Genomic DNA, 14,801 nt, shown 5'->3' with positions numbered 1-14,801 from the left:
ATGGTGGACACCTGCAACCTGGACACATCTGTCAAATGAGTTTTCACAAGATGCTTAAGTGTCTCCGAACGGTTCAGTGCGCTGCTGAAGCGTGTCAGATCCACCTGCCAAGGCAGCGATAGGGCTTGCCATTGCACAGCAGACAGTCGGTTCGTCCAACTGAAATTTGTCAATCGAAACGGTTGATTGTGCCAGGTAAACAGATGCACGTCCCATAAACATCCGGAAAACGGTGTCGTTGGCAACTGGGGATGTGAATTCACTGTTGCTACACAAATAGAGTGGGGCCCTATCTGATATAGCAAGTCCTCAGGTTTCTCCACATTCCAATCACACAGTGCCGTGTCATTCGTAAAACATGGGTCTCGATATATTTGCATTTGTAAGCATGCAGTCCCTTTGTCCATTACGTCACAACCTTCCAGGTCATAAGTCAGGTTAGTCTGTGGACTAAACCAGTCCCCATGCGTTTTCAAGAAATAATAATGGTTTCCCACTATTAATGGCAAAATCCGATATCTGCATATGGTCATGGGTCGGGTTACGTTTACTTCCAACCACATTCCTTGACAGTGTGAGTCAGGCTAGGTCTAACTTGTAACCATACGCGGTCCGATATGTTCCATAAGTGTCTCCACGGCTGAGGAGGTCAATGTTCTCAACAAACGTTCTTGCTGAACTTTAGCATTAAGCATTTGCAAGGTACATTTGGTACTATTATATACTAACGTCATTGTAACATTGTGTAAAACTTCTGATGTTGCATTCCACATATCAATGTTCCAACCCAGAAATGCGTCTATTACATGATCTCCCCCTTTCTGTGTTTCATCCATTGTGCCACCCTGCGGAACCCATGAGCTGTCGCCTGACCTGTGGATGATAACATGGATCATGTAACTTCTCCATCAATGGTGTTGAATACTCCAAACAAAGTTCCTGTTCCCCCTAACAGTGTATCATACCACGCGCGCTGTTCCCTCGTGGCCTGCGTGGTATCGATGGTAACCTTATCTCCCAGTGAATCTCATTATGTGTCATCTGGTGGGCCATGTGTGTGCATGATGTCACTATTGGCATTAACGTAGGGTGTGTCACCTGCTGATGTTGTGGTACTACCAAAATGACCCAGATTGTTGACCTGCGTCCCGTGATCTCAGTTGAAATCCAGATGTCAGTGTCGCCTGATGTTACCGTCCATTGCGTCCCATTGGTCGATGAGCATGATACGTCCTCACGAAATGTGAAGGGATTTGTGAAGGTGCCGTTCGAATCATCAAATCCCTCACATTTTTCGGGAGCGTCGCATCATATTAGTGGTCCAACTGCCCTATGAACAACAATTCCCTTGCCATGAGATGGGTGAAGCGCTGCTTTGCCTCCTTCATAGTTTGCCAGCCCTGATCTAATGGGGGCCAGTCTGATGGCATAGCGTACTGGTTCTCCACAGCTTGTGCATATAAATGCCCTACCGTAGTATTCTCGGCCATTCGAGTTAGCTGTCTATATTCTGAGTTAACCGGCACTAAGCGAGACAGCCCTGAAAACCTCGGCCCATCGATTCTATCTACCGAGGTCTGCCAAGCCCCTTCTTCCATTATTCGTATCAGCCAGAGATCTAGGGGTTCCCCCTCCTGCTGTCTGAACTTTCTAGTGAGGTATTGCACCTCATCAGCAGTGTAATCCTCCAGTATCTCTGTGTCCTTGGGAGGGGGCTGCGGCTGTGGCACCAAATTAATCAAAGGCTGTCCCCGATCATCATACAACTGCTGACCTTGAGCATCGGTCACCCTTTCCTCAGCAGGGGGCACCGCTCTCTGTACGCGTCGCCGACGCTGTACAGGTCTAGCTACACGAAGCTCACCATCCCCCTCCCCCTGCTCTGGGTCAGGATACAGATCAGGGAAAAACTTCTCCCAATCCTCCTCTCGATCCCAGGCATCGGGATTATCCTCCACTTATCACAAAAGCTCGTATTTTCACCTCATCACCCCTGAGATTTTTCCTCTGCTTGCGAGTAACATGCCTCGTGCTAGCAACAGCCTTCTCACACATCCGCTGTAAATTAGCTTTTTTGCACCCCAGCAATGTTATTTTGGTTTGTAACATCTGATTCTCTATTTTAACTTTATCAACGTTTCAACGTTTAATGCTCCAGGCTAGTGTATTTTTCTGTCTGAATTTTCCATGCCTGCGCGCATGCCCACATGCACTTAACAGCTCATCCAAGCGGAGCTTTTGGTTTTACCACTACCCCAGACAAAACCTTAATCAAATCATGAACACCAGCGGTATTTTCTGTCCATGCTTCCGGACCAGAACTCCCCGCTTGCAACAACTTATCAGCTACGGTCTTCCACGGCGCTGCCCCCCACCCCGGAACAACTCTGCTCTTCGCGGCGGGAGTGTTTTCCTTTTTCTTAAACATTTCTCTCCTTTTCAAAAAGCATCCTGTTCGTGACGCCAAAATGTTTTATGAAATACCTTGTTACAAGTTTGGAGAGATCGCAGCAGAGAAATGACCACAAACGACCGTATATATATTAGTGATGTTTAATAATAAAATATACAGCAGTTCACAACATTTCCCATCATGAGTTATTATGCTAGACACAAGCTGTCACCCCCATGCCCCCACATAACACTCCAATCAACACAGTTCAGATCCAGAATAGCATACCTTACCGTTGACAGAGGGCGGAGAGCCAAAAACACCCTGGTAGAGTAATCTGGAAACCGAAAGCTGGACACTCGTGCACAGTTCACAGCAGACTCTAACCGGGATTGAGAAAACAAATGCTTTATAGACTCGCCCGTACGAAAACAGGTGGCCAGCCTGTCTCCGCAGGAGAGGAGTCATTGCCTCCGTCCTCTGCCTCAGGCACCTCAATGTCTCACAACATTCTAGTTCGTTATCAGGATATGGGCATAATATTTATCCCGGAAAATACAAATAAGTGTGCAAAACAAGTTATAACAAGTTGTATCAGTGTGCGAAAGCGATAGCAAGCACTGAAAGTACAAAACAAGTTGTATAAGTGTGATCAGTGTGCGAAAGTCGAAAGCACTGAAAGTCGAAAGTACAAAACAAGTGGTATAACCATGTGGGTCAGCTCAGGACACAAGTAACAATTTCTTCCCTCACACGGCTAGCCCGATTCAGAGCTCGGGTGCTTCTGGTCCTGAGAGTCAGTCTGCTTTTCCATTGGCATCCACCCATCTGCCAAATGACAGTTTTGAGTTCTGCCCCGACCTTTTTAATTGTTAACCCGTCCAGGTCTCTGTGTAACCTGGAGCAAGTTTTCACCATAGAGGAGGCCTCGTACCGTGTCCCCAGGGGGGGTTATAATGAGTTCCTCTTTAAGCCACTCTATCAGCCTTTCATCTCCAGAAATGTCGGGGCAAGGACTCTTTCCCAAAGTTTTTTGGTCTCTTTCTCGTTCCAACGCACTCTGGTACCCATGCCCGGCTCCTGGTCTTTTGAACCAGCGAAGTACACGCTCAGATGTTTGCTCCTACAATGCAGGGACAGCCCTCCAGCGGTTCCAAAACTTCGGGAACAGTGAGCACAAGCATAATCTCCATGCATCGTGATAGTTTGTCTGTGGCTCCCACATCTGACAGGCCCCCATGACAGCACCTTCCATCCTCTCTTCCCTCTGATTACCAATCTGGTAAACTCATGACACAAAATCTGCTCTAATTTTGATAGACAATGCATAACATCATCATTTGGTTCATCTATGTTCCTCTTTCTGTAAGTTTCCAGAGTTATCTTTGCTGCCTCGCCTTGGCGTCTTCTGTTGAAAAGAATAATAAGAGTAATAAGAGTCTTGTAGGCTCTGGGATTAGGTCCTTCCAAGAGTTTTTCCTTTGCTTCTTTTTCTGTAGACTTTAAAACCTTATGAAGCTTCATGACATCTTCGGTGATTGGGATAATTTCTTTTTTATTCCATCAATCCTCTTCCAAGTTTGTACACGTATTGCAAGACACATAGAGATCTCACTCTGCATTCAGCAATCCCAAGAAGATTCTGACTCTGCCAGCACTTGTTTTGTCTTCAGCCTTGACATACTGTGCAATCAAAATGTTGCACTGCCTTTAGGGAATGTCCCTGACTTTAAAGCAAGCAATGGTTTATAGTACCTGTACTTGGACAGGGTGAAACCTGATGTTTTCTTTGCTGCTGCCACGGCTAAAGAAAATTTGGGAGGCACTAAAACATCTCTGAGTGTTGGCCCCTTGTCAAGGGTCTTTGCAGCAAGCATGGATCTTCCCAGCGCCCTCATCTTTTGACTTGCATATCCATCTTTTGATTTATCTCCTCCATGTTTGGCCAGGAGTCCATCACCAAACTCACATATGATTGGGTCATTTCTTTTTTTTTCTTTTTTTTTAATTTTTATTTTTTTAGATTGGGTCATTTCTTTCTTCTTTTGATATATGTATCATCAATCACCATTCTGCTCACAATGAGATTGCACCTCACCGATGTCTCTCCTTTGTGTGGAAGAAGAGATGAAGCAGCAGTTTGAATTATTTTTCGTTTCCTAGTTTCCAATGATGACTTGTTGTTTTTCGACAGGCTTCCTCGTGTCTCCAAAGATTTGATTTTGAAAAGAACCCATAACATGTTGCATGGAAGATAGTCTTCCATACTTGCATGATCTGATGGCTGCCTGTATGTAACCATCTCACCCTGTCCCCTCTTCAGCGCATTTGTTATGCATAAAATTGCCTTTCCTGCGAATTTGCTCCAACATTTGACGTTTTTTTGCTGATCGTGGAAGACCTTTAACTAAGGCCACTTCTTTTTCATCACCGTGTTTCCTAATTAGATGTCGTGCCATTTTACTCTGAGCCTTTTTGCAGTACAGGCAATAGTGTCTCTTGTCCCATGTCCGTTTTTGGCCCTGGACACAGGATTTCACCGTAACTTGCTTACCCTCCTCCTCGGTGTCATCAACATCTACATCTACATCAACCTTATGTGGCAAGTGGGAATTGAAAACACTAATTCTGACTGAAGACCAATACCAACAACGCCACCTGGGGGATTTCGCCCCAGGAAATAGTTTAACTTAGACTAGGACACACAGGCTCGAAATTACCACAGGGCAAAGAGACAGGGTATAGAAAAATATAATTCTTTACTGCAATGACAATATTAAGACACATCAGCTGTGGATCATGTTCGTATTTTGACCTGTAGGTGGCACTAAAAGGGAACAGAGCTGGGACTTACCGTGGCGGCCCAAACTCAAAATCGTGAAGGGAGGAAGAAACTAAAACACCCATGACACCACACACACGCAGATCTGTGAGCAAAAACCCACCACCAGGATTGGGTCGCCACCTTGAGCCCACAGCACCTGTCCACAAAAGAAAAGAATACTTAAAACAGGCCACAATGCTTCGTACAGCTGTCTATAAAAAGAACACTAACACACGCAGGCACATGATCAAATAATAAGGAAATAAACAGAATAAACAGTATTAACGAAACACAATTGAAATATACACCAAAAATATAATACACAAAAACAGAAAATAAAGAATTTAATCACAACTAATTAAACCTAAAATTAAAGATGATAACGGCGATGGGTGGACTCGAACCAGGAAATAAGTAAAACAAAGCCCAATTTAGAAAAGGAGACAGAGCCAAAACAGCAGCGCAGTTCAGGAGCTGTAGCGGTGGAGATAATGCCACTTGGGCCACCACCAGCGCAGCACCACAGAAGCCAATGGAGAAAGGCTGCAGCAGAAAGCACCACAGTCAGTCAGGAGCGTAAAATAAAAATAAAAGAATAAGGCGGACATCGCCGACTTACCTACGGGAAACACGACCACACTCAGAATGGCCCCCAGCAGGGCAACCTGACCCCACAGAACCAGCAGCCCGCCTCACTGCATCGAGAGGGAGATCGTGTCACCATTGTGCCATTTTTGGCACCTTACACGAATAACGAGCCTCACGGCCTGCTACCTGTGCGCTGCGGGGGAGGGAATTCGTGCCTCGATGCCAGCCACACACAAAATTCCAGCGGCAAAGCCTGATCCCGCACCACCACAATTCCACGCTGTTGCCAGAACGCACACCTCGCTGGTAAAGCACGCCAACGGCACTTTCGCCGACCACGCCACCGGCTCATCCACCCCGGCACACGCCACGCCACGCCACAGCCGCCACGAGGAGCCGCGGATCCAGAAGGAGAGAAAGAGAGGAAGTGCCCGAGATCCAGCCCCACTATATAGCCGTGCGGTCCCGCCCATCAATCAGACTAACCAGAGTAAAACAGGTGCTGTGCCCTCAGTGGGAGGGTGCGCACAGCCCTTCTGCCACATCTACCCCCGCTCTTTGTATCGTCGACCCGACGATAAACAGAAAACCGGTAACTAACACCAAGGTCTAAAAACTGCTGTTTGGGAGCTAGACACAGGGTCTTGTGGTCTGTCAGTCGCATGGTGTGAAGGACCAGCTGGCCGAGGAAGATGATGGACATTTTGGTGACGGCCAGCAGTAGCACGAACAGTTCGTCGCAGGGACTGCTGACTAGTACCTGGCTGGTCATGGTGGGGCAGCAAGGAAGCTGGAGAGGAGGAATCCCCATAAGCCGAAGGAATCACTGCACTGGGTCCGGCCCTTGCGGATGACATAACTGGGACAGGTGAAGGCTGCAAGGGTTCAGAAGTCACAGAATGTGGTGGTGCAGGGGTCTCCGACACCAAAAACCAGAACTCACTGTCAGTGGAATCATCTGCTGAGACTGCCATAGAAGGCTGATGAGAGGGTGAAGCTGGACTAGAAAGAACTACAGCCTCAGACGGGAGTACAGCCTTAAGCATGTCCCGATGCACATTCCTGGCCTTATGCAACTCATCCACTGGGGCCACGGTGAAAACTGCTCCACCACTTGCAGGGGCCCTCACAACCTGGTGGACCACTGAGCTCCAGAAATCTCGAATCTTGTGTCGCCCTCTGGCGCCATGGTCCCTCAAGTACACAAGCTGACCCACAGGAAGAGGTGCAACTTTGACTCGCTGGTCATGCCTCACCTTCCGTCTGTCAGCTGCAGCCATCAGTCGCTCTCGAGCTCCCTCAAATGCCACTTGAAGTCTAGCTTGATGTTCAGAAACCCAGTCCTGTACCTTGCCAGGCACAGGTTCCCGGACCCGCCCCAGCAGAAAATCCACCGGCAGTCGAGGCTCTTGTCCGAACATCAAATAAAACGGTGACTCACCGGTGCCCTGGTGTGGAGTGGTGTTATAACAAAAGAGCACCTGAGGTAGACAGGAGGCCCAGTCCTGTTTTCGGGAGGTTGGAAGAGTACGCAGGAGGTTATGGAGAGTTCGATTAAACCGCTCGCATTGACCGTTTCCTGCCGGATGGTAAGGGGTGGTATGGGACTTTGCGACACCATACAAGGAACAGAGCTGGGAAATCAACGAGCCCTCAAAACTCCTACCTTGGTCTGAATGGATGCGACTTGGAACGCCAAACTTATAAAACCATTCAGACACCAAAACCTGGGCCACAGTTGAAGCCCGTTGGTCACGAGTGGGAACAGCCACCGTGAACTTACTGAACACATCAGTTAAAACCAAGACATTTTCAAACCCATTACGGGATGGCTCGAGCAGCGTGAAGTCCATGGCCAGGATCTCATTAGGCTGCGAGGCAAGCAGATGGCCCATATAACTATGTGGCACCTGCCCTGAGTCCTTAGCGACTTGGCAGCGTGCACATTTCTGAACCCAGTTCTTGATGTCTGAAGACATCCCTGGCCAATAACACCGCTGTCGGATCAACTCTGTAGTCCTCTCTATGCCTTGGTGGCCATGCTCCTGATGGAGCTGACAAAGAGTCTCTTGCTGGAGCGCCACAGGCAAGAGAAGTTGGAGAAACTGTTCTCCACCATCTGGCCGAAAGATCCGACGAAAAAGGACGCCATCCTCCTCTACCAGGCGGTCCCACTGGCGTAGGAGGGCCATGGCGGGTTTTGATAGCCGCTGTCTCTCACCGGAGGTGGGGAGGGACCCCCTGCGCCAAAAGACCAACACCTCCTTTAAGAGAGGGTCATCTTCCTGCATCCAAGAGAGGTCGGATGCAGAGTGGGATGGAAGAACACTGACCAGAGACTGACGAGCTTCCACAGGACCATGACGTGGGCTCTGATGAATGCCGCTGGGGACCGATGCGCCAGGCAGGGGCAGGGCAGATAGTTCACAAGCAGGTAGATATTGCCTCGACAGTGCGTCTGCATTCTTGTTGCTGCGGCCTGAACGATACTTGATTTCAAAATGAAAGGCAGAAAGCTCAGCAGCCCACCTATGTTCTGTAGCTCCGAGTTTGGCTGACTTGAGATGGCTCAATGGGTTATTGTCAGTGTACACGATGAACTTGTGTCCTAATAAATACTCCCGGAACTTCTCTGTCACAGCCCATTTGAGTGCAAGAAATTCCAGCTTCATAGAGCTGTAGTTAGACATATTGCGCTCAGTGGGCCGGAGGCCCCTGCTGGCATAAGCTACTGGCCTCACACCATCATCTGTCTGCTGAGAAAGCACGGCACCGAGCCCACTATGGCTCGCGTCGATCTCAAGGATGAAGGGGCGCGAAAAATCAGCATAAGCCAGCACTGGGGCGGAGACCAGCTTGGACTTCAATGCCCTAAATCCCTCCTCACATTGAGATGTCCATGCGGCTTCCAGACCCTGACTGGACCCCTTCCTTGACTTGGTGCCTGTAAGGTCAGCCACTAACTGATGCAAAGGCTTAGCCAGCTTGGCAAAACCCTCAACGAACCGCCGATAATAACTGGCGAATCCCAAAAAGGAGCGAAGCTCGGAGACATGACGGGGCCGCTGCCAGTTAGCCACAGCCTCAACCTTCTTGGGATCGGTAGAAACCCCCTGGTTTGAAATGACATGTCCCAAGTAAGCCACCTGCTGTTGGAAAAAAGCGCACTTGTCCACTTTGGCCTTTAAGCCTTCCTTCTGAAGGCGACCCAGCACCATCTCCAGCCGCTGCAGATGTTGATCAACAGATGATGAGAAAACAATGATGTCATCAAGATACAGCAGCAGGGATTGACCCTGCTGATCGCCAAACATCCTCTGCATCAGCCGCTGGAAGGTGCTGGGAGCATTACAGAGGCCGAAAGGCATGCGATTAAATTCAAAAAGGCCAAAGGGTGTGCAAAAGGCGGTCTTGGGACGATCCTGCACGGCCACTGGCACCTGATGGTACCCGCTGGCCAGATCGATGGTAGAAAACCAGCGGGCCCCAGAAAGGGCATCCAAACTTTCCTCAATGCGAGGCAGCGGGAAAGCATCCTTTCTGGTCTTGCTGTTGAGGAGGCGGTAATCCACGCACAACCGCAAACTCCCATCCTTCTTTCTCACCAACACAATGGGCGATGCATATGGACTACTGCTCTCCCGAATTACCTGTGACTCGAGCAGCTGGTTGATATGTGCCCTCACCGCCTCATACTCTGAGGGAGGGATACGCCGATACCTCTGTCGGACCGGTACATCATCAAGCAGAGGTATATCATGCGAGAGGAGGTTTGTGCACCCCAAATCCCCCTCTTGAGCTGCAAAAACTGAGCTGTACTTATACAACAATGATCTTACGTTGATCTGTTCCCGCTCAGTTAATGCAGACAGGTCCAGCGACCCCACCCCATCGATGACTGGAGTAACAGTCTGAAAAGACACAGATGCATTGGAGGATCCCACCTCGGTCACTCCTGCAGGCAGACTGACAACCTGGGCAACACTCAAAGCACCGAGGCTTGTTCTGGGGTACAGCAGCACCTCAGTTGTCCCCACATTAACAACTGGGACATACACCGTGCCCCGAACCACCCTTAAGAGGCATGGAGAAGCCATCAAGCCTGCTGGCAGACCAGACTCAGGAGGCTCGAACAGAGCACTCTGACCAGCAAACTGTTCTGGGCATGTTGCGGCAACTAGTTTCATGACGCCACCAGGTATGCGCACCACCCGCTTGCCTCACGCTCTCACTGTGCCAGCGAGTGGCACTTCTGTAAAGCTGCCACAACAACACCAGGTGCCCCTGACACGGAGGGGGACTCGAACAAAGAAGGTCCAAACACACCAAAGAGTTCTCGATAGCATCTTCGGATGATGTTCATCCCCAGGATTCCAGGAGCAGAAGATTCAGCACAAGGGGGGTCTTTCACAACAAAGACCCCCCTTGTGCTGAATCACCTTTATCACCTTACCACACAATTCCACGTCCAACTCTAAATAGCCAATGTACGGGATGGCTAAACCATTAGCCGCACGCAGCTGCAACCAATTGCAAGAGCGAAGACGGTCGTGGCCCCAGGGTTCAAACTGTGCCAAGAAGAAACTTTCTGTAATGGTGGACACCATGGAACCAGTGTCCACCAAACACTTCACACTAGCTCCCCCAATGGAAACAGTAATGTGTGGACAGGAAGCAATCAGGTCAGCTGCCAAATCCGGCTGTGAGCCTGTAGGTTCCCCAACTGAGCTTTGGCTCAACAGCTCAGCGGGCTTCAGTTTCCCGACTGTTGAGAAGAATGAGAAGGCAGTGCAGCATTTCGATTGAAATCTGTAGAGGAGTTAGCACGCCTACGAGGGTGAGCACGCTCACGGTCACGGTCACACTCTCGAGCAAAATGACCGGGCTGCAAGCACTTCCTGCAAACTACAGACCGAGACACAGGGCCTGGCAAGGGAGGTGCCCACAAAGAAGCTACTGTCTGGGCCAAGTGGTTTAACTGTTCCTGCTGACGCTTTAAGAGGTCCATTACTTCACTCAAGCCTGGTCCTTGAGGAGCAACCTGAGAAGCTGGTTGACGATGACCCTGCACCCCATATTGGAGGCCATAAGCTACTGGAAGTGAAAAGCTACGACCTCTAGCGCCACCTGGAAGGCCCTCCCTCTCCCATCGAATTGCCTCACTCCGCAGCTCCAACAAGGTGATGGTAGGTTTGCGACGTACCAACTGCTTCAGTTCCCGACGGAGAGAGCTATCAAGGACATGCTCTGTAAACTGATCTCTAAGAAGAACGTTTGCATTAGGCATTCTATCAGGCGCATGTTGCTCAACCTGTGCCATTAAAGCCATAAGGGCTAAAGAGAACTCCTGCAATGTCTCACCTTCCTGTTGATGCCGAGAAAAGAAGCCCTGCTGCAGGGTGACATAAGACTGACTGCACCCATACAGCTCCTTTAAAATGGCCAGGACCCGAGCTGGGTCTCTGCGCTCTTCATTGGAGCGAAACTTGATCTCCTCTTTTGCCTCTCCCTCCAAATGATCAAAAAGAAACAATGCTTGGTCAGTAGCAGAAAGGTGGCGAGCGCGTACACATGCCTGAACTTCCTCCACCCACTCAACAATCCCTATGCCTGTCTTACCATTGAAAATGGGACACTTACGGTCTCTCGGAATCACAACCAACCTCTCTGAAACAGCACCTGTTGCCGGAGCTGAAGAGCCCGAAGAAGCCCCACTGGAGGCCCCGGGAGAGGCCGCACACTCCCGACGGAGTCGCTCGTTGTCCGCCTTAAGCTGCAAAACCAACTCTTTGAGCTGCTGCATTTCCTCCTCCATCATCACCCGAAAAACAGATGCACAGGATAATTAAAGTTGAGCTTGGGAATAACGCTGCTGTTCTGGCTCTATGACGACAAATAATCATCAATGACAAAAAAAAAAAAAAACAGGAGGTAAACCACATTAATAAAAAAGAAAAGGAAAAAAAGAAAAAAAACAACCAAGTCTCTGCCCTTTTAACTGTGGTATCCTGCCGACAACGCCAAGTATGTGGCAAGTGGGAATTGAAAACACTAATTCTGACTGAAGACCAATACCAACAACGCCACCTGGGGGATTTCGCCCCAGGAAATAGTTTAACTTAGACTAGGACACACAGGCTCGAAATTACCACAGGGCAAAGAGACAGGGTATAGAAAAATATAATTCTTTACTGCAATGACAATATTAAGACACATCAGCTGTGGATCATGTTCGTATTTTGACCTGTAGGTGGCACTAAAAGGGAACAGAGCTGGGACTTACCGTGGCGGCCCAAACTCAAAATCGTGAAGGGAGGAAGAAACTAAAACACCCGTGACACCACACACACGCAGATCTGTGAGCAAAAACCCACCACCAGGATTGGGTCGCCACCTTGAGCCCACAGCACCTGTCCACAAAAGAAAAGAATACTTAAAACAGGCCACAATGCTTCGTACAGCTGTCTATAAAAAGAACACCAACACACGCAGGCACATGATCAAATAATAAGGAAATAAACAGAATAAACAGTATTAACGAAACACAATTGAAATATACACCAAAAATATAATACACAAAAACAGAAAATAAAGAATTTAATCACAACTAATTAAACCTAAAATTAAAGATGATAACGGCGATGGGTGGACTCGAACCAGGAAATAAGTAAAACAAAGCCCAATTTAGAAAAGGAGACAGAGCCAAAACAGCAGCGCAGTTCAGGAGCTGTAGCGGTGGAGATAATGCCACTTGGGCCACCACCAGCGCAGCACCACAGAAGCCAATGGAGAAAGGCTGCAGCAGAAAGCACCACAGTCAGTCAGGAGCGTAAAATAAAAATAAAAGAATAAGGCGGACATCGCCGACTTACCTACGGGAAACACGACCACACTCAGAATGGCCCCCAGCAGGGCAACCTGACCCCACAGAACCAGCAGCCCGCCTCACTGCATCGAGAGGGAGATCGTGTCACCATTGTGCCATTTTTGGCACCTTACACGAATAACGAGCCTCACGGCCTGCTACCTGTGCGCTGCGGGGGAGGGAATTCGTGCCTCGATGCCAGCCACACACAAAATTCCAGCGGCGAAGCCTGATCCCGCACCACCACAATTCCACGCTGTTGCCAGAACGCACACCTCGCTGGTAAAGCACGCCAACGGCACTTTCGCCGACCACGCCACCGGCTCATCCACCCCGGCACACGCCACGCCACGCCACAGCCGCCACGAGGAGCCGCGGATCCAGAAGGAGAGAAAGAGAGGAAGTGCCCGAGATCCAGCCCCACTATATAGCCGTGCGGTCCCGCCCATCAATCAGACTAACCAGAGTAAAACAGGTGCTGTGCCCACAGTGGGAGGGTGCGCACAGCCCTTCTGCCACACTTAGTCGGGGTAGTTGTGTCAGGTATTTTCACTGTCTACATCATTGCTGGATTCTGACAATGAACTGAGCTCGTAAAAATAAGTTAAAATTTCAGCTACATAAATGAACTTGCAGCCATTTACCAAAAACAGCAAATACATCAAATGAAAAGGCTACAGCAAACACAGACGTACAGTAAGTCCAAAGTCATTCCCTTTAAGAATGGGAAATGCATTTTAGATGTAATTAAGTTTAGATTAGAAATTATGAAAATGCCTCAGTGAGGCATTATTGTGGAAATTTTTAGATGTTGTAAAATGTATTATCAGTAAAACATTTTTATTTTGTCAAATAGCTTTAAACATTATTTACATGCTAATACCCAGCCAACATGCACATGTGGGCCCCATATGGGTATCAAAGGGGCCGCATGGGTACTGAGTGGGCATGGGTTTGAACCGGGCAAAATGTCTGGGCCCCATATGGTTTCAATAACATTGGTCCTATATAGGAAGCCCATGTGGGGTAACCATATGGGTCCCATAAGCGTTGTGTGTCCACAAAGTGGGCATGAGATGGAAGTAGGCGAGTTATGTGGGTCCAATATGGGTAATTTGACATGAGCCCCACATGAAAAACCCATGTGGGCCAACTCCATGGGTCCCATAGGTGATCTAAGTGGGCAGAGTGGGCATGGGTCAGGACTGGGTACCATTTCTTGGGCCCCACATTGTTGCTTCACCTGTGGCCCACATGGTTAACCCACGTGGGCATCCCATGTGGGCCCTGTAAGTGACAGGAGTGGATAAGTGGACATTGGCTGGAAGTGGGCAGGTTTTGTGGGCCTCATACGGTTTTAGTAACATGGGTCCTATATAGGAAGCCCATGTGGGCTGATCACATGGGTCCCATAGGGGATATGAGTCCACAAGGTGGGCATGAGATGGAAGTAGGCAAGTTATATGGGTCCCATATGCGTAACTTGACATGAGTCCCACATGAAAAACCCATGTGGGCCAACTCCATGGGTCCCATAGGTGATATAAGTGGGCAGAGTGGGCATGGGTCAGGACTGGGTATCATTTCTTGGGCCCCACATTGTTCCTTCACCTTGGGCCCACATGGTTAACCCATACAGGCTCCCCATGCGGGCCCTGTAAGTGACAAGAGTGGGCTAAGTGAATATCGGCTTGAAGTAGGCAGGTTTGTGCAGGCCCCATATGGTTTCAGTAACACGGGTCCCACAAAGGAAGCCCATGTGGGCTGACCATATGGGACCTATAAGGGATATGAGTCCACAAAGTGGGCATGAGATGGAAGTATAGATAGCACTGTTGCTTCAATAATTTAATTTTTTGTATTTTTTACAATTATGCTAACTTAAGTTTGCAAAAATTGTGTCAAATTTTAAATGGCTGCAGTTCGGGCCCTAGAACACCTGGTCCCAAAGTTTGGGCACACACTCTTGGCCCCAGGATTTAGCAAACGACTATCCTCTTTTTTTTTAATAACAAAAGTGTCTCGGACTTAAACACTCCTACAAGACGCAACCTCAGAAGTGAATTTTGAGACTTAAAGATTCTGGAGGGCTGAGGCTGGCATATTTCAATTAATCCACACTTGTTTCAGGG

The 14,801-nt window shown here is 48.8% G+C and overlaps 2 long non-coding RNA genes across 2 annotated transcripts; both read right to left on the bottom strand.

The window, feature by feature from the left end:
- Window positions 1–5,620: 5,620 nt before the first annotated feature.
- LOC144901983 (uncharacterized) lies at window positions 5,621–6,252 on the bottom strand. Its single transcript, XR_013630187.1, has 3 exons — window positions 5,991–6,252; window positions 5,836–5,911; window positions 5,621–5,759 (listed from the first exon to the last, which is right to left on the bottom strand). It is a non-coding gene; the product is annotated as an uncharacterized LOC144901983 (long non-coding RNA).
- Window positions 6,253–11,983: 5,731 nt separating this feature from the next.
- LOC131131402 (uncharacterized) lies at window positions 11,984–13,061 on the bottom strand. The gene is made up of 3 exons (XR_013630186.1): window positions 12,832–13,061; window positions 12,677–12,752; window positions 11,984–12,198 (listed from the first exon to the last, which is right to left on the bottom strand). It is a non-coding gene; the product is annotated as an uncharacterized LOC131131402 (long non-coding RNA).
- Between the last annotated feature and the right edge of the window lie 1,740 nt (window positions 13,062–14,801).

Source organism: Doryrhamphus excisus, linkage group LG17 (genome assembly GCF_037039965.1).
Source record: "Doryrhamphus excisus strain RoL-2023G ecotype Guam linkage group LG17, RoL_Dexc_Guam_v1.1, whole genome shotgun sequence".
NCBI lineage: Eukaryota > Metazoa > Chordata > Actinopteri > Syngnathiformes > Syngnathidae > Doryrhamphus > Doryrhamphus excisus.
This window is presented reverse-complemented; position numbering and strand designations above follow the sequence as displayed.